At 41.0% G+C, this 27,940-nt stretch overlaps 1 long non-coding RNA gene across 1 annotated transcript in view; it reads left to right on the forward strand.

The window, feature by feature from the left end:
• LOC139670248 (uncharacterized) overlaps positions 1-27,712 on the forward strand; it is a 201,297-nt gene extending 173,585 nt beyond the window's left edge. Inside the window, exon 10 of the long non-coding RNA XR_011697451.1 lies at positions 27,679-27,712. This is a non-coding gene — a long non-coding RNA (uncharacterized lncRNA). The remainder of the gene's footprint in view (positions 1-27,678) is intronic.
• Positions 27,713-27,940: the final 228 nt, after the last annotated feature.

The raw sequence follows: 27,940 nt of genomic DNA on the forward strand, positions 1-27,940 counted from the left end.
TCCTGCTGCAATAGAGTTGAGAGGTGACAGTGCTATAGTGGAGGAGGGAGTGCTCAGGTGTGACCTCCAAGCAGAAGTGAACGGGTGGGGTGTTTGCTCACAAGCTATATTGCAAGAGGAGGCTTTGGCTGCATGGCAATAGAAAAAACAACAGGAAAGAAGAGCTACTGAAATGTATTATTTTAATAGTAAGGGAGTGAGACAAACTTGGAAAGACTGGAAAGAAAGCATGAAGTCTGCAGTGTCTTAAAGCCAGGCAGAGGTGGAAAGAAACAAGCCACTGTAGCCAGGGATTTGGAAGAATATGCTGGTGTAGGAATATTACTCCAGACACAACCCTGCCCTTGCAGGAGATATGTTTGCTGAGCCTGTGGCCAAGGACATCCCAGGTTTAACCAAGTACACTCCAGAGTGCGTCCTTTCTCCAATACTGAATTGGAAGGAGTTTTCCCTTTTTGGAGTGGTTTGTAGAAGCTGAAGCTGAAGCTGAGCCTTGTCAGTGAATGCAGAAGGTGCAAGGCCATGAAGAGTGTGGTATAGTATAGATCTGGTCATTTTGGAAAAGGCTCTTCCCTCACTAAACAAGGCATGGTGTTGAATATCTAACATGAAAGTCAAGCTATTGACATAGAGTCACAGTTCCATGAATAGTCTCCTTCCCACTGCCCTTCCCCAATCCTCATGAACAACCACAACTTCGTGGGGTAGCAGATGGGCTGGAAAACAAGACCAGAGTCTGCTGGGACACCACATGCATGCAGCAAGACAAGGGCAAAGCAACTCTGCCTGTGCCTGAGGATATCTTAGCCAGCAAGAAATATTCTAGCCAGTAAAGTTCTCTGCCAGAGGGCCCCAGGCCTGGAGAGGTCCTTGAAATTGTGGCATGAGCATTAGCTTGAACTTTTTCTCTTCTTGGGGAGATATTAACAGCCAGATGTAATTCTTCTGTCACCTTCTCTAGGGTTTGAAAACAAAAAAGTGACTTTTAATGCAAACAATTCACTATTCAAGTTAAAGTTTGGGTGTAAACAGTCCCAACAAGTTGAGGTGCATATATGTGTTTAGACATCCTCAATGTTCCCAGCCTCTGACCTTCTTTTTTTTGCTTGTGAAGCATAAGACCAAAGAATTTCTATTGGCATAGATTAGAATAAAGGACTAAACTTACTCTTTGTCCAAGTGATCTTTGTACATTAGTGTCGGCTAACATTCAGCCACTGTTGGGATGGAGCACAGCAGCAATTTTTATGCAGCAAATCTTACTAACAGTTTTCAAGGAGTGGGAGAAGTGGCAAATAACTTCCTTAATTGAAAATTATGTGGGAATTTCACAGTGTGTAGAATATAATTAACCACACTGGAATCTAGCCAAGGAACCAAGGTTTACACTGCTGTACTTGCCGAAGTGCCACTGGTAAAGCAACACCTCTTGAAAACGAACCTAATCCATTCCTTTAAAGTAAATAAAAATCACGTCTTTGAAAGGTAGTGTGCAGCTTTTATTTATATTTGGCCATGCCTTCATCACTTACCACTGAAACAGTCAATCATGGCTGTACACTAAAATCAGAAGTATATACAGCTCTTAATGACATATATTTTTTTAGTGAATCAAAGTTGAGTTAGTACATTGCATTATGCCAACTCTTTATAAAAATGAGCCAAAGTCATCTAATGTATGCAACACATTTTATCAAATGTGTAAGAAATATTTGGAAGAAAAATATTGTTTATATAGAGGGAAAGGGGGGAAAAGTGAAGTTGGCAGCATATCATGCAAAAATTAGTTCAGTAAAAGGGGGGGAAAAAATCAAGGTATGTGCCAGAGTTTCAGTCACAGTCAGATGAGCTTTTCTGAGCTTGCAAGTACTATACATATGTGAAAAACACTCTCTTGGTGCAGAGGAAGCAAAGAAGGAAATAGCTGATGGAGAAGTTGTGGCTGTTTATGCCAACGGTGACGCTGCAAGTCAGACAGAAGAAAAAAAAGGAGCAAGAAGTGAAGTCATGCCTAAAGCCTGGTTTTATCCCTCACATTGCTGGAGCTGTTGCAGATTCTTTAGGCCACAGTGTGGGATGGCTATGGGTCTTGTGGCACAAATAATGTTGCTTCTTTTCCAGGGGGAGCATGATTCTCATGATGGCTACAACTCAATAAGCTAACCAACCCTAGGGAAACCAGGAGTTACATTTGCATGCGGTACAAGGCCTGGACTGGGCAAGCAGAATCATGTCTCACAGAATGGTTTGGATTGGAAGGAACCTTAAAGGGTCATCTAGTTCCAATGCTCCTGCCATGGCCAGGGACACCTTCCACTAGACCAGGTTCAACCTGGCCTTGAACACTTCCAGAGATGGGGCATCTACAGCTTTTCTGGGCAACCTGTGCCAGCGGGTCCCCACAGTGAAGAATTTCATTCTAATATCCAACCAAAAGCTTCTTCCCTTAGTTTGAAGTAATTCCCCTTTAAGGTTCCTAAAAACCTGCCTGGGTGAGCCCAGCAAGACTTCAAAATTTCCACCCTTGGGACTGAAACTTGAAAGATTATGGGAGTGACATTTTAGACAGTGCAATAAAGGGAAATTCCCAAAACATGTAGGTGTGCTGCACGTGTCTTTGCACCTGAAGCAATACTGCAGGGTTACAGCAGCTGGTAAAAACCTTTTTGAATCTCATTAATGCCTCTGAGAAAGTCTTGCTCTGCCCTGGAGTGAAGGAGAGCTTATAGTGCAGTGTTTATTTATCCCTGTGACAGGCCAGATGGCTGGATGCCAGTGCAGAGAGAAGCCTAGTGCTTGGGGTATGGTGGGGCAGAGCAGGAACCTGTGGGGCTGAAGGTGCTGTCCCGGTTGTCAATGCCAGGACTGGTGCCAGGTCTGGCCTTCCCTAATTTGGGGTGAATATGGGGAGGTGTATTTTGGGCTGGAGGGCTAAAACAGCAGGAGCCTCTGCCCAGTGTGCATGCAGAGTTTGAAGCTGCCAAGCAGCTGGCCTGGGAGGGGCTGTCAGCCCTTGGGGGAGTGGGTGTTGGGCATATGCAATGTCACTGCTCAGCACTTGGGAAGCAACAGCACCTAGAAGACAGTGAGGAAGACCTTGCATTGTTGGCCTGAGAAGACACTGGGAAGCATTTTTGGGTTTAATGTGACTAAAAAGAGGCAAGTCTGCTTGATTCACAGTTTGTCTTGTGAAATAAGACTCTGTTTAGAGTCTTTCAAACTTAATAGTATTGCATCAAAGAAATACCTGGCACTATCATTAATTTCTCCAGCCCACTGGGAAGATTAACACCCTGAATATTGACTGAGTGCTTTGGTCAAAAGGTAACAGTGGACAGTTTGCTGGAAGAGTGTTTGCTGTTTTGTATTTTGCATTTACTTGCTGAATGCTTCAGATTTCACTGGTAGAGATTTTATATTGACTCTGTATTTTTTGTTTCCTTTATAAGACTTTGAATTTGCTGATGGAAACTTCTGCCCTTGAGTATGAGCATAGCCAAGGGTAACATCCCCATGCCAAATACTAGAGGGGATGCCATCAGCCCCTTAAATCAAGGAAACTATATTTACTAGTAATGTACTACAAATTGCTAGTCTCCCTGTTCCCTGATGCTGTGGAAGTGGGTGCCAGGGGCACTGAGGGGCTGGCAGGATTTAGGAGAAGGATGGGAAGCAGCTTTTGCAGCCACTTGCTGAGCCCTTTCCCGAGCAGAAGTGGGCTGTGGGACTCTCTGCCCCAACAGCAGACACACAGAGAGCATTTTGAGTCATATCATAACTATAGTAAATTTCCACTGAGCAAAAAAACACATAAAGAAACACTACAAAGAGGCAAAGCCCTCTGGCTGCGCTGGGTGATGGAGAGAGTCAAGTGGCTGGAAAACATTGCTAAACAGTTAAATCCAGAAGTGAGTGTTGAAGCAGCTGATTCTCTAAACACAGCATTTCTCTGCAGCCTATGCTGGATTTGGGGGGAGCCACAGGGCTGCTGCGTAAGAGCAAGGCACGAAGAAGGGGATTGGTATGCATCCCAGAGGGCACAAACCTGGACTCATTGCTCAGGCAAAACTCCAAGGGACCAGCCCCTTAATGCAATTTCACTGGGGCTTTGAATGCAATTTTTACACAGCATCTTTCTCCTTGACAAATCCAAACACTTTCATCAGTGATGACTGGCACCAGCCCCCTGTGGCTTCTCCTGGACTGAATTCAAGCTGTGTGTTGTTTTTTGCTGTAAATCTTTCTAACCCACTCCCCTGCCCCCCTGTCCCCCTCCCCACCTTTAAAATTCTTCATTGATTTAATGTTCCCCCTCCAGAGGCTATCAAACAGTTTTTCCCTGAACACTTTTGGTTGCTCCAGCAAAATGGTCTTGGAAGAAAAGTGGTTCCAGGCTGAAAACTTGAAGAGGTTATACATAAGCTCTGTACAGAGATTGAAAAGCTCTGAGTTGTTATAGCAGCTGTCCCAGCTGAAAAAATGTCAGGGAGTGGGATCATTTTCTATGTATTTTATGGACAGGGAATAGGCCAGGTTCCCTGGTATTTGAGTTACTCTGGGATTGTTCAGCCAACCCCTACACTTTGTAGGATAGTAATCAGATCCTCAGTGCCCTTGAAGTGTGTTAGTGCTCGGTGTAGAAAGGAATAGCTCCATGCCAAGCGCTAAGTGGACTTTTAAGTATGTAAGCCATTTTTCTTCTTGTAAAATCTAGGTTTGATTCTGTAAAAAAACTTGCACACCTTTTTTAGGGGAGAGTCTGATGCAATTTTTCTGTGGATTAAAGCAGAGCCAACTATTCTTAGGAGCTAAGTCCTTCTCCCCCTTTCTTTTTTTCTGTGTGGGATAAGAGACAATTTGATTAAAAATAACTTTTGGTCAGCTGTACTTGGAGCAGTACATTGCAACTCTTGATCATTTGCACTTTGTTTGCTAGTTTTCCACAAAGTTTAAGGCCAGAGGGGACCGTTAGATCAGTGAGTCTGACCCCCTGTACATCACAATCCCTTAAATTTCACCCAATCAGCCTCTCACTAAGCCAAATAATGTCTGAGTTGGCTAAATCACAGAACAAAGAAACATATCCAACCTGGAGCTGAAGACATCCAGGGACACAGACTCTGAAGTTCCCTTGGAAGTTTGTTTCAATGGCTTAAAATTGTGCCTTGTTTCCTTTTTGAATTTGATTGGAAGCTGAATCCAGACTTTGTTTCTTGTTATGCCTTTCTCTGCCAGGTGACACAACCATCTGGTATATGGCATTTTCTCTCCATGAAGATACTTATATATAAGTTGCAATCAAGACACATCCCTACCCTTTTTCTAGCTGTTAAAGAAACATAATGCAAACTGATTGTACTTTTTGATTTTCTCCCACTAAGGAAATTTTTATTTTATTTTAAAAATATTTAAACATTATTTCATTGTCTTCTCAGGTATTTGACTATCCTTTTAAGTAGACAAATGACAGCACTGCTGGAAATCTTCTGTCTTGCCAGAATACAGGGAAAATTTTCTAAATCCTAGACCTGGACAAATGTCTGTTATGAACTTATCTCACTACCTGCTTATGGGCAATGCCCAGGCATGTGCTTTTCTCTGGCCATAGCTTGCTATTTTATAATTTGTAAGGGAATGGAGTGATTGGACTCATGAAAAGCTTTTTTCCTGCTTGGTACATTCTCACCTCTGAGAGGTTGAAAAAACTTTCTCATTCTGCAGAGTGCTCACAGAAATAAGATAATTGTGGTTCTCTTCCGAAGCATGAGAAGGTGAAGCTCAACTAAGGACTTGAATCTTTGTCCCTGTTACCTCAGTCAGGCATTCCTGAGTGGATTTTGCTATTATTACACCTCTTCTCTCGGAGCCATAGTGCTAAGTCATTGACTGCATTGGTCTGCGAGTGCCCATATAGCAGCTGAATACTCAGCTGAATATGAGCTACAGAGGTGGAGTACTCGTTTCCCTTGGGGACTGTTTTCCTTGACCTAATCATCACATGGTTATGGGTTAAAGGTGTTTGATGAGGAAAAGATTTAATGAAAAATCCAAAGAGCCTTAGGACTCATACTGTCACATTGTTCTATATTCCTTGTTGGATGTGCAGTTCTGCATTTGACTGCTTTAAAATATTCTTTCTTTATTATTGCCAAGCCACTGATGAGAAGTGAGTTGAATAACATACAGCCCAGCTCTGATCACAGCAGAACTCTCCATCAGGTACACCCTTATGGAAAATTTGCCTGCTGATAACTACTTTTGAATATGTACTGAAGCCAGCACTTGGTTCAGTTACTGCAGCCTTTACTGACTGCGTACAATGCTAATTTTAGGGAGATGAACACACCCGACAAGTTGATGTATATTTCAGCTGCATACTTACCAATCTAATAAACGCCAGTCCAATTTAATTTTTAGGATGACATCTTCCCTATGAAACTGTACTGATTACTAATAATTATATTCTTATCATCCCGTTCTTTATTGATAGAATTACTCAATACTGACTTTTAAAATTTGTGTAGGATTAACATCCACTTACCCAGATTTTGTCTACCTATGCCTCATGACCTGCCCTTTCTGTCTTTTGGCACATCACTGTATGCTTTAAATCTGTGGAATGGATCCAGCATTCAAAGGGGCATCAAAATTGAGCATGTTAGCAAATTGTGGCCTTTAGCAGAAGTCCGGGTGATTTTAGATGTACATTCTATGGGCCTTCTCATACAAAAAAAATTGTTTACTAGATTTTCAACATCTTTCTTATTTGGATGGATTCAAATGTATCTTTTATTATTCAAGTGATATGAATATGTTATTAACATTTTATGATGTCTTCCACACATAGGCCAGAACTAGATGCCCAACACTTCTGCATCCTTACATATTTTTCTAAAATTCAGATATTATCTAGAATGTTTTTTAACATATTACAAGGAGCTATCCTTTGTTATTATTATTAGAGGTACTTTTTCCTGGTGTTTTCAGAATTCCATATCAATTTTACATACTTTGATTTTAGTTTACATTAATTGCTCTCTTCCTTCTTCACCTTTATGTCATATATTGCTCCCTTATGTCTAACTTCATCTTTACATTCACCATTCTGGCCTTTTAGAGAGTGTCATTATCTTTCTTGATTATGACATTATGCTTTTGACACAAGAAAATCCATTTGCCACTTACATTTTTCTTTCTTAGTTTTGAATCCCCAATCAACTTTATTTTTAATTTTCTTTTTTTTTTAATGCTTTTTGCTTGGAAGAATCTTCTGTAGCATTAGGTAAGTTTTGCTTCCATAACTATGTCTTTATAAAACTGTATTTAAGTATGGTTGATTGGTTGAAACTGGCTTTTTTTTTTTTTGTTCCACGCTGATATCTTTTTTATTGAGATTGCTGTTGCAGTTTACTCCCTGTAATTTTCACATATAATGATATGTAAAACGTTGTATTCTATACAAGGTATTTTTATCAGAAAAATATCATAGATATTTTAAAGAATCCTGCTGCTCCCTTGCTACTGGAAGTGGAGGGATCTTTAGTCCCCATTTGCCAAACTGTAGTTTTCAAACAAGCTTTTCTGATCTCCAGTTTGACTCATTGGTCTGTCAGAAATCTTCACCTCTTGTCAACTCACTGCTGGCTGCTTGTTGTATGGGATTTGCCAACCAAGACATATGATCTAGAGGATTTTTTGTTTGTTTTGTTTATTTTTTTTAATTCTTGATCAGATTTTTTTGAAAATACAAGTGAGCTACACAATATTCCCCTGGGATGAAGGCTAACCTATGCCAGGAGAAGCTGAGTGAAGACGGCTTTGCAGCTCCTCCTCTCTCCCTCTTTTGGGCCCCTTCAGAATCATTTCAGTGAAGCAGTTAAACACTTTTCCCGCAATCCCTGCTATGACATTTAGTTCATCATTCATATTTACTCGGCCACGTGTGAGCTCTGCTATAAGAATGAGAATAAATACCCCATGTGGAGTCCTCCATATAAATTTCTCTAATGGCTTGCATCTTTGCTTATCATTCTTTTTTTGCTATAAACTGTAAAAAAGTGCCTGGATCTCAATTGTGAGCATTTTCCCTCCCGCTACTTCAAAAGAGCATATTATTCATGTAATGAACAGGCTTAGTGCCGGACTTGACAAAACACTGGGAAATACACTGTCGGGCACAATTCTGAACTGGCAGGGAACTGGACTGGATGACCTAATAGGGTTCTTTCATCTCCAGTTACTTATGATTTTCAATGCTAATTAAAACCTCACTAGCTAGTGGGGAAGAATATCATGGCCAATTCAAATAACTTCTTAAAAACTTTCCTCCTGTTTATTTTTCCCACTTGCCCACTTCAATTTTATACACGTATCACTTAAAAACACCCTTAATTACAAAAGTGTCCAGCTACAAAACTACAGAACAAACAAACAAAACCATTTACACATACCAGATTGTAATAAAAGTGCAAAGGCCAGGAAATAAATTATTTGGCTTTATTAAGGAAAAAGAAAGTAATTTCTGTAGTACTACCTAAGTCCCCAGGTGTGCTGGGATATGGCTGTATTCTCAGCTCACCTTCTGCATGAGCTCTCCCTCAGCTCTCACCAGATCTGGACACTGACATATGTTCAGTGGGAAACTTTTTCCTTAATAAAAAAATCAGCCTTCAAACTTCTGCTGAGTGACTGTTTCAGCTTGGTGGCTTGCCGGAGAAGGGCTGCACAAACCTGGTGGCTTTAACCTTTCGTTCATATGTGATGGATGTCTAGGGTGTGGTCACATGTTGGAGGCTCAGCTTCTGAGCCCTGGGAGGTTGCTGGGGAACCAGGGCTCCTGGTGCAGCCTCCTGGCCACAGCTGCTGGGTGGCTGCACACAGGAGAGGCCTGGGTTTAGTGTCAGCCCAGTGATGGACATGCTACAGCAACGAAACACAACTGTCTGTCCTGGTGGGCTCATAGACAAACCACAATGATTTCTTGTCTTTTCTCAAGGCAGCAAAACAACTGAGGCACTAGAGAAGACCTTTGAGAAAACCTATCAAAAGCTGAAAAATTATGAGGGGACTGCAGCTGTTAAGATTTATGGAGACATTAACACAGAAGTGAATAGAATAATCTTGCGTGGACAGGATGTCTGAAGGTCATGTGGGCCAACCACCACTTAAAGCAGGGCTGACTTTGAAGTCCAGCTGTATTAGAGCAAATTTCTCAGTGTCATGTCCTGTTGAATTCTTAATTTCTTTCAGGATAGAGGCTCCACAACCTCTCTAGGCAATCTGTGCCTGTGTCAGACTACTTTCATGGTAAGATCTTCTTCCCTAGTATCCAAAGAGATCTTGCAATGTGTCACTGTTGATGTTGTCATTTCACGGTGTACCTCTGAGAAGAGTAAAAATGTCAAGGAAATAAGAAAAAAAATCAAAGTAGCAATACATAATAATAAACACAAAATATTTCAGACAACCTGTTTACTACATGGAAACTTTCTGTTTAAAGAAAAATGTCCCTCAATGGTTGTTATAACTGCAGTGACACACCATCTAGAAACAGTGTGGCAGTATTTGCATTCGCCTTGCTAAAAAGGATGTCAAAACTACAAAGTGTGAGATCAATGAAGAAGTAACATAGATTAGAGCCAATCAGAGCAGATGATTAACTTTTATTTTCGAGAATGACAGGGCCTTCAATCCATATTTATGTTAAGTCTTTTGACGAATGGATGCCAAAATATAAATATGTTTCTTTTAAAAGCTGATCTCGAGCTGTGGGGTTTTTTGTTTTTGGTTTTGGGTTTTTTTTGGTGTGTTTTTTGTGTTTTTTTGTGGGTTTTTTGGTTTTTTTTTGTGGTTTATCTTGTGGCTTTTTTGTTTGTTTTTTTACTTCTTATCATCATGTATTCAGATTTGTAAATCTGTCTCATCCCCTTGGACAGAAAACAGACCCCATGAATTGCCCTCAGAACTGACCATTACTCTGGGATGACAGAGTACTAAGTGGTGGTTAAAACTTCTGATGTGAGCTGGAGTGAATCTAGTCCTGGTGACCAGCTCATGGATCTACATAGGGAGAAGGAAGATAGAAGCACAGCCCTGTTTGCTGTTGTGTGCTGCCACAGACTATGAAGATCGATAGGTCTTCAGGACATGTCAGAAATAAAAAAGAAATAAAAGGCTCAGGTCCCCACTTGGAACGGGAATTGTTCCATTTGCTGCAAAAACAAAAAATGAAAAACTATTTGGGCTTAAGTGAAATAATTTTTTTTCCTGCACATTGTAATCTTTGGATTGAAGGTCATTCAATTCTGTGTTTAACAGGTTTGGGGGTTTTTTGTTTATTTTTACATTTTGGTCAAATTTGGAACAATCAATGCTGTTTTGAAAAAGTAATCACTTAAAGAAAACCCTTATTTTTTCTTTCTCAGCAGGAACTGGATCAGCCAAATTCAACCCAAATTCATTTTTACTCTTCTGAAACAATTTTTTTCTTGTCAAAAAGAAATATTGCCTGGCTCAGATAAGGCCATGCCAAGGAAAGTGGAACATATGGAATGGACAGCTTATAAGAAGATTGTTTTCTGACAGAAGTGTTTTTAGAGAGATGGGATACCTAGTGAATATGCAAGAAGAGCCTTCATTTGCATGGGGAACTGTTGACTATGGATAAAGACTGAGGCCACATGCCTGAAAAAAAGTTAAAGCTTGATTTACTTGTCGAGAAAATAAAAAACTGTCAGTGGGCTAACAAGTGTTGTACAGGTCTGGACAGGAAGTTTGTTGACCTGGGGAAGCAGAGGAGGCACTCCAAGAGGGTGAGCAACGTGGCAGAATTGTCAGTAGTCAGTAAATAGTCAGTAGTAAGTGCAAGCTGCGTGCACACCTCAGGAGGTGCAAAGTGGGAAGCGAAGCCAGCAGGGCAGGTGAGAACACATGACAGTGGTTGGTCATGGCTGAGGGTAATGCTGTTGTTTTGTCTCATGTGTGGATTCGATGCTGATAGTGGGTCTGGACTAAAGTTCCTGAGCCATACCAGATTTCCCAAATGTCATCTTCAGCAAAGCACTTCTGAGTGATGCACCAAGAGTAGTGAGTCTCTAACTGAGCAGGACCCGCATAGGTCTGTGAAGCCCAGGAACTCGTCTTTGGTGCAGCAGAGCTTTTAGACCATCAGGGTGATCTGTTAGGGTTGTTTTGGCACAGAGTGGGTTCTTCAGACCACCAGGTGAGGAGGTAGGGGTATTTTAGTATGCAGGATTCTTCAGGCCATCAGGTAAGACTGTAAGGAAGAGTTGTCCAGCAAGAGATATTCAGGTATCAAAAACTGTCTAAGCAATATCCTTAGACATGCTTATGATGACTTTCCTGAGAAGTCATTCTCTACCTGGGGGTGCAGGGACGGTGACCTCCCCTACTGTGATGGTTGCTTTAAGGGTGAATTCAGTAAAGACTGCACTCTCATATTAATGGGGCTGGAGTCACAAATGTTCCTTTGACAGCAGAAAGGTGCTAAATCACAGCCGCAGAACGGATGCACTTTAGAAACTGAGTGGGTTTGCCCAAGATAGGTTTGGAGATAAGACAATGGAGAACGCAACTTTTTGCAGAAATATACTTGTTATGAAAGGTATAGAAAAGAATCACGCCCTGAGGCTCACTGTACATGCACAGGCCCTTAGATGAATAGTTGTCCAGAGGAATGACAGATAAAACTTACAGGGTATTACATGCAATTAATTTAAATTTTGATCTTCCTCTCCTTCTAGCCTACCTTTTTTAACATTTGCCTGTAATTATTGTGTGTGGTAGTTTAGTAAGGACCATAAACTTGCACTTTCCAGCAGTCTGAATTTATAAACTGTCACAGTTTACACATTGTTGGCCAAGAAATATCTGGTTTTCCATAGATTATTTTAGTCTTTTGTTCTACTCAAAGCAATGAATTTGTGCATATTCTGAACAGGAGTAGGATGAATAAGTTGGAAATTACCTATTAAATAAAGGTATGTTTGAAGGAGAGTCATACTGGAAAGGAATTTGTATTAGACAGTATCCTCAAGTAAAATGTTTACTTGTTCTTCACTTTATCCTGTTTGTAGGTATTTTTGGATTAACTATAATTGTCATTCTGTTAAAAGGGTTTGTCTTTCTAACAGATTTTGAGTCAAATTGTTGATATCAACTGTGCGATGATGGCCAACTTGTGTAGAAATATGAAAGTCGGAAATTCAATGAAAAGAAAACATTTCTTCTGTTCCAGGATGTGGGCAAATGCTTATGGGTGAAATAGAGCTGAAGGGCAAGAAATGTATATATTTTTTGGCCTGTCCCTCCAATATACTCATTGATTTATGTCAGGAAGGCAGCAGAATATGTTCCCATGACTTTACAAGCTCGCATGGGAAAAGAAGAACATTTTCATTTAAATTAAAAAGATAGAATTAACCCTAGTTGGAGAGGGTTTAATGCTATTTCAACAAGGGAAGTCGGAGAAAAGGTAAGTATCACACATGTTCTCTTGAGAGCTTTGTGCACTTTTTAATAATTTTCCTTTGGATGCTGGGTTGGACACAGAAGCTGCACGTTTTAGCATTGGTAGTGTCTGGCTCAAAACCAAGACACGTCTGTGAGCCTGCTCATCTCTCACGCAGATCAGGATGTGTAGCATTACCCTGACAGATGTAGGAAGGAATATATCTTGGAACAATTTTTAAAATTTTCCACAAAGAAATTGAGTTGTTTTGAAAATGGATGTGATCTAAATGCAGAGCCCTTCAGAGACAGATGTCTTCAAAGGCCAACAACAGGCTAAGCAGCTACTTGCTAGCTGAATCTCCATTGGCTGCAGGTGATTTGATGCAGAAAGGGTAAAGACCTACCTTTTCTTTTAAAAGGTACTTCTGGTGCTCCCATGCTGCATGTCTCTGACTTCATGGCTTCACAGCGGCCACCTGAGTTGATTTTGGACTGGGAGACAGTCTATATTATGTCTAGGACAACTGGGCATACCCCAACAAAAATAGCTCTTACACATTATTAAAGTGTTTTACTAGAGGGCAGGGGATTTAAAGGAGGGAGAAGGGTTGGTTTCATCCAGAGAAATGCTCTTTTACAACCTGCAGCCAGCTGGATGCTTGATGGGCAGCTTCAAATTGGAAAGGAGGGAATAAAGTAATTATCCTTCCCTAAAAATTAAGGATCTTAAATTGATTTGACTTAACTTCCAGCCTAAATGGAGTGACTTATGATTTACAGCAAGGTGAGATCAGAATCAGGCCTGTGATCTTGGCCTTTTTTTTTTTTTTTTTTTTTTTTTTTTTGGTAAAAGCTACTTTCATTTCGAGATGTCATGGACCTTTCTGGGTCACATGTGTTCAGAGGTGTCTACAGCATTACTCCATAGACAGGGTATTTTTCTGGGCAGAGATTTCATTCCACTGATTATTCATCAGCCTTAGTGATGCTGAACTTACACAGTCTATTTGATATCCAATTTTGGGTCAAGTTGGCTGGAGTGTGCTTTCTATAGCCTTTAAAACAGATTTTTAGTAGTAGTGCTTGCTAAAGGAGTCAGACTTCTGGCTCTGAAAAGCAGCGTGCTCTGTTGTAACACATTGCTATAGATCTGGAAGTTTTCTTTGTATTGCTATGATGTCTGAGGCTTGATGTGGAAAGAACAGTTTGTGGGAAAAAAGACAAATTGATCAACAATTTTTTGATTCTTCCCTGAGACTGCTGACTTATGTTTCAATTCCAGCAGCACTTCACCGATAGCTTTTTCCAAATGGAAAAAATTGCCCTTTGGAAGGTATGATTTGCCCAGGACAAAATCAACTTAAGTAGTCATTCAGCAAACAGCTTTCAGAGGCTTCCCAGGTCAGAGTTAAGTATCTGCCACATCTCTTTCCTTCATGTTGCACAAAGGAAATGCAGTGCAGTAGGGCTGAACTGGGAAACGAAGCATCTTAGAGCTCATTGGAGAGGTCAGCAGAGGTGCGGGGTTAGAGGGATGCATGTGAACTGCTAGCTGAGGTCCTTTGGAAAACAGTTTTATTCATTCCCTACTACACAACTTCTACAGAAACCAGTGAGACCAGACAATTCTCTTACAACAGTTGCAGGTAGATATATCACATATATGTTTATAGCTGCCTCTCCTATGCAGTTCACAGTGACTAAAATACAGCTCCAATCTGTTATAATTAATGTACTTCTTGATGTATAGACCCACCCTGAGGTGGCAGTTGTCAAAGCCTGGAAATATTGGTGTTCATTCTTGTCCCCATGGGATCAATCAACGGACCACTATCAGTTAATGAGTGTTGGAATCTAAGACCCAGTGATTCAGATGAGCAGGTAAAAGTTTAGTTGTTTAAGAAAAAAATATGGTAGAATGTAGGTGTCCAAAGCCCAGGGGTCCTCAAAACTTGCACCCTGTTTTTTATTATTAGAAGTGCTGTTACTATGATTTCACTGGATTTTCACCAGTGCATCCCAGGGTTGTATTGCTGTGTTTTCCCAGGACTGGTCCCATCTCATCAGGGTTGGATGGCATGGTGCATGTGTCACCACTCAATACAGGAAATGTCCCTCTAGATGTTAAGAAGACCATGATCTGCTAGGGTGCACAGTTCATTTTCTCTGGCTGTGAAGGGTTCTGTGCATACAACTTTTAAGTCTCAGCACAGCAACTCCATCTCCCTGATCAGGTTGTAGGAAGAAAGACTATCATGGGTTGACCTTGGCTGGATGCCAGGTGCCCACCAAAGCCACCAGGTCACTTTCCTCCACAAGTGAACAAGGGATAGAAAATATAATGAAGGGTTCATGAGTTGAGATGAGGAACAGGCAGAGATCACTTACCAAAAACTGTCATGAGCAAAACCAGCGCAGTTTGGGGATATTGATTGATCTTATTACAAACAAAATGAGAGCAGGATAATGAGAAGTAGAGTAAGTCTTAAAAACACCTTCCTCCCACCCCTCCCACCTTCCTGGGGTCTACCTTCTCCCCTAGTGGTGCAGGGAGATGGTAATTGGGGTTACAGTCAGTTCATCATATGTTATTTCTGCCATTGCTAAGGGAGAGGAATTCTTCCCTTGCTCCAGCACGGGAATCCTCCCATGGTAGACAGTTTCCCACAAATGTCTTCAACCAGAGATTATTCCAAGGGCAACAGTTCTCCACGAACTTCTGCAGTATGGGTTACTCCTCCACAGGGTGCAGTCTTTCAGGCACAGCCTACTCCATCGCAGATTCTCCACAGGGTCACAAGTCCTAGCAGGAAACCTGCTCCAGTGTAAGCAGCTCTCTCCATTGGTCTGCAGGTTCACAGCCTTCTTTTTAGGCATCCACCTGCTCTGGCATGTGTCTTCTTCAAGGGGTTGCAGGTGGATCTCTGCACTCCTGTTGACCTCCATGGGCTTCACTGTGGTTTTCATCGTGGGCTGCAGGGGAATCTCAGCTCTGGGACCTGGAGCACCTCCTGCCCCTCCTTCTCCACTGACCTTGGTGTCTTCAAAGTTGTTCCTCTCATATGTGGTCACTCTTTTCTGGCTGCAATTACATCTGCCCAATAACTTGTTTTGTTTTTCCTTTTTAAATATGTTATCACAGAGGTGTTCCTATCATTCCTGATTGGCTGGGCCTTAGCTTGTGATGGGTCCATCCTGGAGCCAGCTGGCATTGGCTCTGCTGGACAGCTGGGAAGCTTCTGGCAGCTTCTCACAGAAGCCACCCCCCTAGCTTCCTCTGCAGCTCCCCCTGCTACCCAAACCTGGCCATGCAAACCCAATAAAGGAGTTATTGTGCCACAGAAGGAGAGTGCTTCCTCCTGAAGCTTGGGTATTAGGTCTCGCATCTGAAGGTTCAGGACTCTGAAATGACTTACTTCTTTGGCATTACAGGATTATTGAATAAATTATATGAACTGTTTGGAAATGGGAAGCACACACTGAATGCTTCTGTACTTGTTTTTCACATTAGCCACTGGAAGTGTCTATGGATGGAATTCATCTCCTCTAACTGTGTATGTCTATGACTGAGCAGAACAGAGGTGGATACATATATTGCCTGACACTGTGATGAGATTTGCCAGATGCATTGGGTGACATGCACCATTGTGCCCATACACAGATCAGAGTAAGTGAGGAGAAACAGGTCTTCTCTGTATTTCTGTGCTTTGCTTGTAACTGCGTAATTGCCAGGTATGTTCACACCATTAATTCCAAGTTAATGCAGTAGAGAAACCTTCTTCAGACCAACAACCACCTCACCTTTCAGTAAAAAAAAAAAAGGAAAACCAGAAAACCTACTGCCATCTTGTGTCCCATTGGTGTTTACTAGTTGGAAGGGGAAGAGGGATAGAAATAAGGTAATTCAATACACAATATGATGATGTTTTAAAAAACCTGTAATTTTAGTAAACAGGTTCATCAGAAGAATTTGAGACCCTAAGGATGATACTCATGGAAACTGGCAGTAGTAGGGAGCCATTTCTGACCTTTGCCTCCTTGAAAATGCTTGTACACCCACTGGTTGCATGGAAAACCATGGCCACGTTGCATTGCAAGTGCACTGTTTTGCACTGATTTTGCAGACTACACTCAAATGTAGTGTTGTTTTCAGTCACCTGTGGGCTGCAAATTGAGTGGCAGCAGAGCAAAGGGCTTTTTATTTCTTTTAAAAGCAACAGATCAAGAATGGATCTGGATGAAATTTTGAATTTTTTTCTTGCTAATAAATGCACTTTTAAGTCATTAACATTTTCTGAGAGGGAAAGGAGAAAAACAATCAAAACATTTTGACTCAATACTTGAAAAAAGAATAGTTCTTGCTTTTGTTTTGCGATTTCTATTTTTAGAGGCTGACCTAGCCTTAACTGAATAATAGTGAAGTATTTCCCCTTCCTCTCTCTACTCCCCAGGAAAACAAAAGGTTTTGTATTTACTTTTGTTTGAAAGAAAACTTTTGTTAGACTGAAGTTTTGAAGTGCTTTGCTTTGGGTGGGGATGCTGAAAATTGTTTGGTTTTGGTAAATTCTGAACAAGTTCTAGCCAGTGAGACGAAAAAACCCTAATTATTTGCTTAGTTCTTGTCATGAGTTTGAGTCCTGATGCTGCAAGCATGCAAACAAAAAGATTTGCTTTGTGTTGTGCTTCAGCTGGACATGAATGTCTTCAGTGGTCATTTAGGCAAACCTCTCCTACAAACGAACACCATTTGTTGAACAGTTGTGGGAAATCAGAGAGAGCTGCAGGCAGTAATATGAAGTCCATTCTTCCCTTTGAGTCTTTTGAGGTCTAAAACTTGAGGCAGCTTCAGGAGATTCTCTGTTGTGAATTAGATGTACAAGCAATACTCACTGAGACCAGACCCACCCCGACAAACAGCAAAACCCCAGGCAGTGTTAGAGAAAGTGAGCTGGCCTACTCAAGGCAGATGAGTGGGTAATTTGGATGCAGTGTTTAATTTGCCTTTTGGACAGAAGTTGCACTGGGAGCAATTTTATGGAGCTTTCTTGGCCAAGGTCGTACAATGACTCTTTGCCTTTTGTGTTCCTACTCATTCATAGTTCTGGCTATGGTAGATGATGTCACATTTTGAGATTGGGGATGTATGGACCACGTTAATTTTTTGGAAAGGTGTGTAAGTGGTCTTGCTTTAACTCACAAACTTGGCTTATCACAGGCAAATTGGGTACTCACATGAATTTCCTATGACTTCAAGATGTGCAGTGACAGGAAACAAGTGCAATGCATATGAACAACAACTTGAATAAAAGCTGAAGAAATACAGGGGTCCCAGGATTGTTAACACTAAATAGCAATTAGTGCAGCATGTGAAGTATTGAAGACAGCTGAGTTATCACTGCAGAATTAAAGCACAAAATGCCTGTGAATTGTCACACTATACATATGTTCAACATCAATATTTAAGACTGAGACAGAAAAAACATTTTGCAGAACTGCACAGTTGGACAGAGGAGAAAATTGATCATTGCATTATGAGTTAAAATACTTGCAACTCAAAACACAACTGTGCAGTTTCTAATCTGATACAGCCTGGCACCGCTTCTCTGCTTTTTGATGCAGGCTCAAACCTGTCTGTTAAATCACAGCCTGGCCATTAGAAATGCTTGCCACTGGTGTGCCAGGATTTCACGCTCGGTGCCCCACTCACCTGACGCTTGCCCACGGGACGTGCTGGGTTATGTGCTAACCCCTTCAGCTGTCTCCTGCCACTCTGTACCATCCATCTGCAGCTCCTGTCTCCATCTGCTTCTCAAGTCAGTCCTTGTCTGCCTGTGACCTCTTTACAGCACACTAGCAAAATTTGAGACAGGTGAGGACCTTGTCTTAACCATTTATGATGTAAGTGGGAGAAAGATGTGACAATTTTCTTTTTTGAACGTCAGTTGTCCCAAATGACTGCAGATGTGTAAATAGATGTAAATGTTCGACTTCCTCAAGAGTCTGTTTTCTTCCATAGATTTGGCTCTCTCGTTCAGAGCAGTCATTGACTTCTCTGTGCCTTTGGAGAAAGTTGGATTTCCAGCTTCTAGGGAAGTTGTAAATCTTGGCAACACATATCACAGTGTTTTGAGAAAGATAAAAATCTGCTCTTTCCACAGGTGATTTTCTGTAACCCATCAGTCCTGCACTATATTGAGTAACCTTGTACTAAAAGCCAACGTGCAGTTATTTTAAAACATTGCAATTAAATGGAGGCCCTTCAAAGTGAAGTAGTGTCCTCTTTTTCAGGCTAAAATAACTAGAAATAATTATTGAAAAAGAGCTAATGTAAGTAAATATTGGATATCACCTAATTTTTCCCATAAAGAAATTCTAATTTTTTCTTTTTAAATCAGGACATGCCACAATGTGAGGTATACTTATTTAACCCTTTGCTGCCCCTATAACTTGTGCTGTTAAAACTTTCATGGGCTTCTTTGAAGAACTATGTCTCACTAAGATACTTTCACTTTAATTTGAGACATACCTTTAATTAAACATGTACGAGACATGGAATTACTCAGCACTTGCTATGCTGTTTAGTAGTCAAATGGTTAAACTTATTCAAAGGAGCTGGAAAGCTTCTTATGGCATATTCACTGGAAATATATTTATATTTACTGCAGAACCAAGCCCACATGAAATGTCTAAGAGAATCTGCTTGTGAAAACCTGGATTCATAGTGGAAGGAAAATAAAAGAACAATGATAGTATGAATCACGATCCTAAGTTTTGTTAAGAGCACAAGGTCTTTAAATTAGATAAATAACTCAGCTCCATAAAAGGCAATTTTCAAACTGTCCCAGGCTTATCAAGAAAGTCGATAAAATATCTATTATTAATCAAAATGCAATAGAATTCAAATTGACATTTTTTTAAGTTCCATGTTTAACTCAAGCCTTATTTAGAGCTCCTGGGGGAGAAACTCAGAGGTGACAACCAGCCTGAGAGCACCACAGCCCAGCAAACAGGCACCCACTTCACCCTGCACAGTCAATGCCCACCTAGATTTTGGCATGGGAAAACAAGCTGCTGAGCATCCCTGAGGCACAGGACACATGGGGGGGCCAGTGAAGTTGTTGCTTTCTACTCCCTTCCTCAGAAGATTTTCCTCTTTGTCCTATGATGGAAAAACCTTTGTAAAGCTGAGTAAATAAGCAAATACTGGCATGGGATCACCAAACCCCACATCTGATTCAATTGCTCAGCTGTGATTCTCCAGTTCATGGTGTCCTGCTTCATGGTGCCACCAATCCCTGTGGCTCCATGATCTGCATGCACATCCCCTCCGTGGCATGAACAGCCTTGGACAGTCAATGCTTACAAACCTCCACCTGCTCCTCCAGTTTTGTTTGCATGTTTTCTGCAGCCATAGGTTAGTTTACCCAGGTTTATAGCCATATATAAGTCAATTTCAAAAGACAAAACGACTCTGCCAGGCAGGGAGGATGTTGTTTTATCTGTTCCTGATAGTCAGTTATGGCCCTTCTTCTTGGTTCAAGGAGCTAAATGTCACCCTTAATTATGGCAGATATTAATTAAATAGGAACAGATGTTAAATGATCTCAGGGTCCTTCTCCCAGAGTGTGGGACTATTATACATCAGGCCCATATGATTCTCCACATCTCAAGTGTGCTTACAGCAAAAACATGGGCTCACTCACTTGTGGGTGCACCCCAGTACACCCCAACAAACTTCATCTTGTCTCAATTTCATTGAGATAATAAAGGACAAACAAAGCAAGAAAACTATCGCTAGGACTCATCACAGAATGCTGACTGCCTTCTATTTGTCTTGTCAAAGAAGTAATGGCTGTGGACAATCTTATGTGAGCACAGGGAAAGGGTGAGGAGTGCAGGATTTTGTCTGCTGATGCAGTGTTCTTACAGGAACCCCAGGCTTTTCAAATGAGAAAGTGCTTAGAGGCAGTTTATGTAGCCAAAAATGAGGTGGTAAATGGTTGTACTGGGGCCAATATGGGGACAAATTGGCATACCTATTTATAGGGCTGCAGTGCTCTCAAGCTATTTGATACATCTGTGGTTCTGTGTGGGAAAGTCCATGACAGGTTTGGGTGAAAACGTGAAGCTTTTAAGAATTTTAATATGATTTGTACTGCCATTTATTTTTAATAAAACTTTGAATAAAGTTGTGATTAAATGGCCATCATGAGTGGAAGATTCCACTTTAACATAAAATGTGAGAGTTCCCAGAATGGGCTCAGATAGATTTTATAATATGTAAGTATGCACCTCTCTCTCAAATTCATTGAATAATGGATTCTATCAAAATGGAAAAAAGGAAGGTATAGATTAAAAAAAATATAAAAATCTGCTGTGTAGTCAGTAGTTCCACATTTTGGAAGAAATTGCTGAGCTTCTGGCATCCTTAAATAATACCCTTTTCACATGATAGTTACACTGCTCCAAAGACAGTATAACAAACCATGCCAAAAATTCTTCTGTTTCGTTTGCATGAAATTGAACTGACAGATATACCTGTCTATGTTACGTCCAAGAAAATGTCTTGTTAGAAACGTGTGAAAATATATTATATGACAGATGCTGAAAATGTTTCAGATACAGCAATAAATTGATTGTGGTTTCTGGACCAGATGTGAACTCTGTTTAAAATTCATCATGCTGGTCTCTATTCTAGCTCTGGACTTAAATAAATGCAGGGAAGTGGCTTTGCTTTTCAATGAAACCCATTATAAGAATAGAAGAGCTTCCTTCCATCTCATAACGAATGGACCTGACAGTAAGGCTTGCATCCACAGAACAAATATTAAAAGCACAAATTGAACTAAGAGAATGCTGTGCCAGTTCTCAATTCTTGCTTTATTAATGTGCATGAAAATACTTGGCATGTCAAAGCCACTGCAACAAAGAAGACTGTGATGTCCATTATTTTCATTTTAGAGGGAGATTCACAGCCATAAAACAACCAAGGAGGGAAAAGAACGGGGATTTTCAAGACATGGTGCTGTTAAAGGGGAAGGAGTCAGTTGTAAAGGTGTTACTGACATGACTGAGTGCCTAGAACTGGTCTGTGCTTCCTCTTTATTTTGAAGCCGTGCGTTCTCCTTCCCTGCAAGGAAGCATGACAAGAGCTAGACTTGCTTTTTCTGACACATAGCTTGGGAGCTACACTACCCGAGATGGGCAATCTAGACTGCTGAAGTCAGGTGCTCAGGCTTTCCCTTCAATCCACAGGCACCTCTGAAAACCAGCCCAGTAAAACCAATGTGCTGAGGCTGGAAGAAGGGAGGAGGAAACAGGGGGCAGATGGGTATTTTTGAGCATTTCCAGCCACCTCCCGGCTCTGGCATTTGGCTGTGAGCAGCATGTTCAACATCTTGCTATCTAGCTCCATGCTTCTGAATTATTTTCTGTTATGGAGATGGTAAGTAGCATTTTCTCCAGGTCTGAGCAGTTAGAGCTTGCCTCTCCTTTGTGTTAGCACCCTGGACTGAGGGGAAGAAAGGAGAGCCTGCTTGCTCCCCTCTTTGCATGTGCTTGGTAGGAACAGGTGCTTTTGCTCAGGGCTAGCTGTACCCATGTCCTTCTTGGTCTGTTACATTGATTTGTAGCACAATAAACCTCTTGTGGTCTATCAGGGCAGTTGTGTATCTGCAGTGACATGTGTCATGAACATAATGTAGGGTTTATGACTATTCCTCTAGATCTGCTAATTGCACTCTACATTGGGTTTTATCATTTTTTTTTCATTCTCTTAGAAATAACATCTCTCTCTCCACCTCTCCTTCTAAAGGAAAGCCAATTCACTTATTCTCCTATACCACAGGAACATGCACAAGGAGGGTAGTAATGATATCTGTGGGTATCTCTCAATATGTCTCTCCTCCGTTTTAAAGGATAGTTGAGGCTGTCATTTGAAATGCTGTTAAAGATGCATGAAATCCTCCCTGTTATTAGAAGAAGGCTTTCTTAGAATGAAACAGCTCTTCATACATGCTGCATCTACCACTCACTAGCACAATACCGAATATTAGAAATATTTAGGCTTGTCAGACATTACCAATAGTGATTATATATGAATTTTACTACTGTCCCCCTTCTTTAGCCTTTAGAGATTTACATGGAAATATATTCCCCAAATTATGTAAAACCTCATATTCCAAAAGCTCTCTAGTTGTGATAGACTGAGTCAGAACTGTTTAATCTACGTGGATTTTTTTTTTTCTGATACACATCAGAATAGATACATAGATACCCCTCTATATAATCACAACCACTCTTATTCTCCAGTGACTTCTAGTTGTCTGAGCTGTCTGTCCATAAAGACTCCTAATACTGGACTGCCTCTTTGTTGGACATATGCACTGTACTCAAACCCAGCAAAAACCTTGGGCAGCCATGGATGTAACTTCTGTTCTTTCTGTAACTTGCAATCATATTGCAAGCCAGAAAGCCTGTTTCAATTACAGTTGTTATGTAGGTTGGACTGCAGGTTTTTCTGAATTTTCTGCTTAGGTACCCTGTTAACACTGTCGGTTTAACTTTGTTGAAAGTTAGAAATCTTGTCACAGACCTATAAACTTTGAAGATTATAAGGCTGAAAATATATTTTAAATATATTTATATATCTGCAAGTCTGAATATATATATATGTAAATATATGAATGTTATTTATATTGGTATACCTTCTATATAATATATATGAGCTGAATATATATCTATATTCAACCTATAACCATGAAAATTTACAGGCCAAAAATCTTAGTCAAAATCAATATTTTTCCAGTTATGATGTTTGATTTGAGGTATGGGAATCTTTAAAGTTAACATGCTCTGTCTTCTTTCAGAAATTGCCTTTTTTTTATTTTAACAGAGATGTAAACAAATAAACAAATGTCAAATAGGATTTTCTCTTAAGTTCACAAAAGCTACGAGTTGGGTCTTTAGGAATAGAGATGCATACTACAAAACTAATGTTAAAATCATTATTTGGCAAGATTATTTTCCTAGCTATGTAAAGATAGCCATAATCCCATCCATAAAAACCAGGACTGCCCAGAACAGGATTTAAGTTATGATTGATCAAATGTGAGGCCAAAAAGCCTGGACACCTTCTGATTTAACAAAAACAAATGCTTTAGTAATTAGGACTGAAACTCTGCCCCTAAACAGTCCTTTACACATCCTGCTTCATCCAAACTATCCCTGAAGAGGGTTAGTTCTAATGAAAGTGCTGACACAAGCTCGGTTGTACTGATGCTGTAAGACACTGTTATGCTAATATAAGCATTCGACTCTAAGAAAACATATTGAGTTAGCGATACACATTTTTCTTTTAAACAAAAATTGCCATAGGAACAAAGGCCATATATCACATAGGTGCCAATGTTTACAAGTGATGTACATGTGTGGCCCTTCACAATGACACATATTTTACCATGTTTTAGTAAAAATAGGCCCTTATTGGAAAATAACCATCTTCTTTTTGGTGAGCCCTCTTTGGCTTGGCAAAGCCTGATGTTCTTTTGCCTTTTCCTTGCAAATGCTGCTCATTTTCCCTTGGATGAGATAATAATTGCTATCTGCAACACAGATGGGCACAAAGTGCTCAGAGGGACAGGGAATCCCCTGGAGTCCAGGCTGTTTTTGTAACTTAGGAAAGCCATTTCTGTGTCCCTACTGGCATTAAGGTTAAGAGTTTCTGGTTGCTGCTCTGGGTGTGGTGATGTTGAACACTGAATACAGTACCATGGCATCTTTTCTGAAAGGAAATCTGATGCTGAAGTCTCCTTTTGAACTTAATGTTGCCCTTTCCTACACTGGTGCCATCAGCAGGACACTTTGCTGTCTTCATTACTTTTTTCCCTGTCTTGCTCTTAGAAAGGCCTTTTTCTTGCAAGTGCTTTTATATCTTTCCTTTTTAGACTAATGCAAGGGTTTACGCAATCCCAGCATCATACATAGCACCCCAAAAGGCTATTTCTCATTCAATGCTGCTGCTTAGTACTCTGTGGGACTAGACTACAGCAAGGTTTAAATTCTCAGTCTTTGCAGGTTTCAGCCAGCCTTATACCAAAAACAGGCATTAAATTTCAGATGTGTGGCCAAAGCCTGGGGCTTTGAGGTGGACTGCCTCTCTCCAGTTGAAGTTTTTTAAAAAAAACAAGATGAAACAAGACACTTCATTTATGTGACTGCAGTCATCTTGAGTGAATCATGAATCCATGGGCTTGAAACGGTGTGTGCCAGGGGACACTCCTGAAACTTGTGGTGATGTCCTAACACTCCCGCACAATCACAAGGTAAACAGAATATGTACCAAATGTATAAGCCAGCCAGCTATAATTTAGAGTTGTGTCTGAGGGACTCCAAATCCACATTGCCAGCCCCAATGAGTATATTCCCCATTCTGTATCCTGGAAAGAGAATCTTGGGGTTAGCCTGGGGACCAGCTTGCTTTGACTGGTGGGTCATGCTCAGAAAGGCATAAGAAGGTTTCTGAGAGAGTCTTGTGATGTGAATGGGGAAGGTGGGGATCAAACCTCTTCAGAAAAAGGGGAAAAATAAGTGAATTTGGATTATTCATCTCCTGGTCTACTTAAAAGCTGGGCTATGGGGTAGGGAAGGTATAGGACCTGCCCGGCCTTTTGTTCCCTCTGCATTTCATTCCAGTAACTGAAAATAAAACTGTGAGATGTGAAACAGAAGTACAGGACACTTTTCAGTTCCCCCTCCATCCCTTTGTGCCTTGGGAAAATGATTTAGGTTGAGCTGAACTGACATTTTGAAACCCTTTCTCTGGTTAGGCAGCCAAGCCTGAATGTTGGCCACTTGCACCCCCCCTGCTCTGTGAGCGAGAATGCTTCCTGGGGACTGGCTGACAGCAGCCCCGTGCGAGCCCTGCCAAGAGAACCAGCAGTAGGCCTCTCTAGAACAGATTGAATTCTTGACCTCTCAATATGCTATTTCTAACCACATCAGTGTCCTCTCTTCAGCAACACAATTAAAACAAAAGCAAATGTGGGTTCCAATCGAAAGGGCAAGTTTCCAATATTTGCTTACATTCACGTATAGAGACACAGGAGTTAGTGATGTTTTTTATAGCTTTGGAGGTAGCCTGAAGCATTGTAGGACATGTTTCTTTCACCTTGCTCCATGGCCTGAGATTTACCACCACACTGGTGTGAAAGCTGCCTGGGGCAAGCTTGGTCTCATCACCAGGCTATTCCAGTGCCATCCAGCTAGTGCTGGACAAAGTGACTAACTGCCCCTTGCAGCTTCCTCATCCTCTCCTCAGGGCCTGTCAGAGGGGATCACAGTCTTTCCAGTTTACGTTTTCTTCCATCAACATTTCTTTGGGGTGTTTAGAAACAAAAAGAAGCTAAACAAGTGTGTACTCACAGGGTGCTTGCTTGTACCCAGCCCATTAAATTTTGGTGAGTCTGTTGCACACTTTCAGATCTGCCTATAGGAAACCTGTGTTTCCAGATGGGCTTTTGCCCTGTTGTGGGCAGTTCTAATGTCAGGAGTGCACTTGCCAACCACAATTCTTCCTACAGCTTTAGTTGAATTTTAGATGTCTCAGTCTATGACCACTGGGTGCCTTGAAGGTACAACCCAAGGCTGTGAACTTGAATCTTTTGGGAGGGTAGAGCTGAAGGTGAAGAGTAGGTTTAATATGGTTTAATAGCGAGTGCTATTGAGGAAGATTTTTCTCTGTTTTGAACTGGAGTTTTGTTAAGGGCTGACAACTTCATGTCTGTGTGTATTGCTTTGCTGAGTCTTGCTACAAAATGATGAGGGAACGAATACCCTGTGCCAAAACACTGTTAGCCAGGATGTCCTGGGTAAACAGAGATTTTTAGAAAGTGTTATTTATAAAAACTGGCAAGTGAAACCATTGCATCAGTGAAGAATTCAACAACGCTGTTAAATTACCAGAGTGAATTGACTAGTTGTGCATGTGGGCATATCTTCAACTAAATGATACTAGGCGGGGTTGCAAACTCTCCAAAGTACTGTTATTTTCAAGCTAAACCTCAGATAACCTCCAACCCTTTAAAAATATCTGTTGCTGAAAATAAGTCCTCAGATAACCTTCATCCTTGGATAACCCACATAAAATCAAAGACGAGGAACTAATAGGAGAAAGGGGGCTTGAAAATAAACTTGTTGTATTACCCAAACATGTGAGCAACACACTGCTGCGGACTAGCGGCTATTTTTACATATAGTCCATGTGTTATAAGCAAGAAAAGGAGTGCTTTCCTTTGTTTATCAGCATGGTCACTGTCTTGCTCATTTAGCTAGGGTTGGCCCTGGTTGTCTGATTGCCAGTGGAGCTGTGGGTACTGCTGACGCTCACATTCTTGCTGTTGACTTCATTATCTAGGACTCCACGTAGGACACAAACCATCCTTGGGCAGACCGAGGAAAGATATGAATACAGGCTGAATGAGTGTCAGAAAAGTGCCTTTAAACAGCCTGACTCCTTCTGATAGGATTTCTGCCAGGGAACAGTGATTTCTCCTAGATGAAAATGGAGTTTTAGAAGTTAAAACATTTTGAAAGGGTTAGAGTGACTTCTGCTGTCTCAGGAGATGTGAAAAAGACACACCTCACAAAAGAAAACAAAACAAGACAATTTTCTGTGTTATCTACTTGAACACTGAGCTGTGGCTAGACTTCAGAGCAAGGTAAGGAAGAAACTAACCAATCAGAAACATGCAGCCAGATGCATTCTGATGAATAAAATTCCAGTACATCCAGGTTCCTGCAGGTACATTCCAATACATCCAGGTTCCTGCTGAAGTCTTAAACACATGCAATTTGATTACAGTCATGGGTGTGTTTAATCGCCCTTGATGAGAGAATACAATGTCCCCCAAAGTGAGAAGACTCCTGTGACTTGATGAGCAGGATTAGAAAGGATCTATGCTGTGTGTGAACTTTCCTGCATGTGCATGATATTTTTCTGCAAAGCAAGGAGATCATCCACAGCACTTGGCAAATGGTTCAACTAAGTGCAGGGGCACAGAGGTTTGATAAAGCATTTTGCTGTCCCAGTTAGTTCCTCTGGGTGGGATTTGGCAGCTCTAATGGAGGCTGAGAGTAAGGTTTGAATTCATTCATCTGACAATAGAAACTTGAGCCAAAGCTAACACAGAGTTTTATGCTCGTTTACAGACCTCTACAGACTAAAGGGTTCATAAAGGAGTCCACTGATACCTTGTTGACAATAGTGATGAAATACCCTGACTTGTCATCCTGGGAGATTTCAACACACACATTGACAAGACTGCAGATATGAAGTCCCAGAAACTCACCTCCTGGCTTTCCTTCCTAAGCTACAACAGCAAAGCAGCAAACGGCTCTGTATCCTGCGGAAGGGATACCTCCAACTAAAGTGGCCACAGGGAGCAGCCAGAAAGAATGCTGCTGAGAACTG

The sequence above is a fragment of the Pithys albifrons genome, chromosome 1, assembly GCF_047495875.1.
Source record: "Pithys albifrons albifrons isolate INPA30051 chromosome 1, PitAlb_v1, whole genome shotgun sequence".
Classification (NCBI taxonomy): Eukaryota; Metazoa; Chordata; class Aves; order Passeriformes; family Thamnophilidae; genus Pithys; species Pithys albifrons.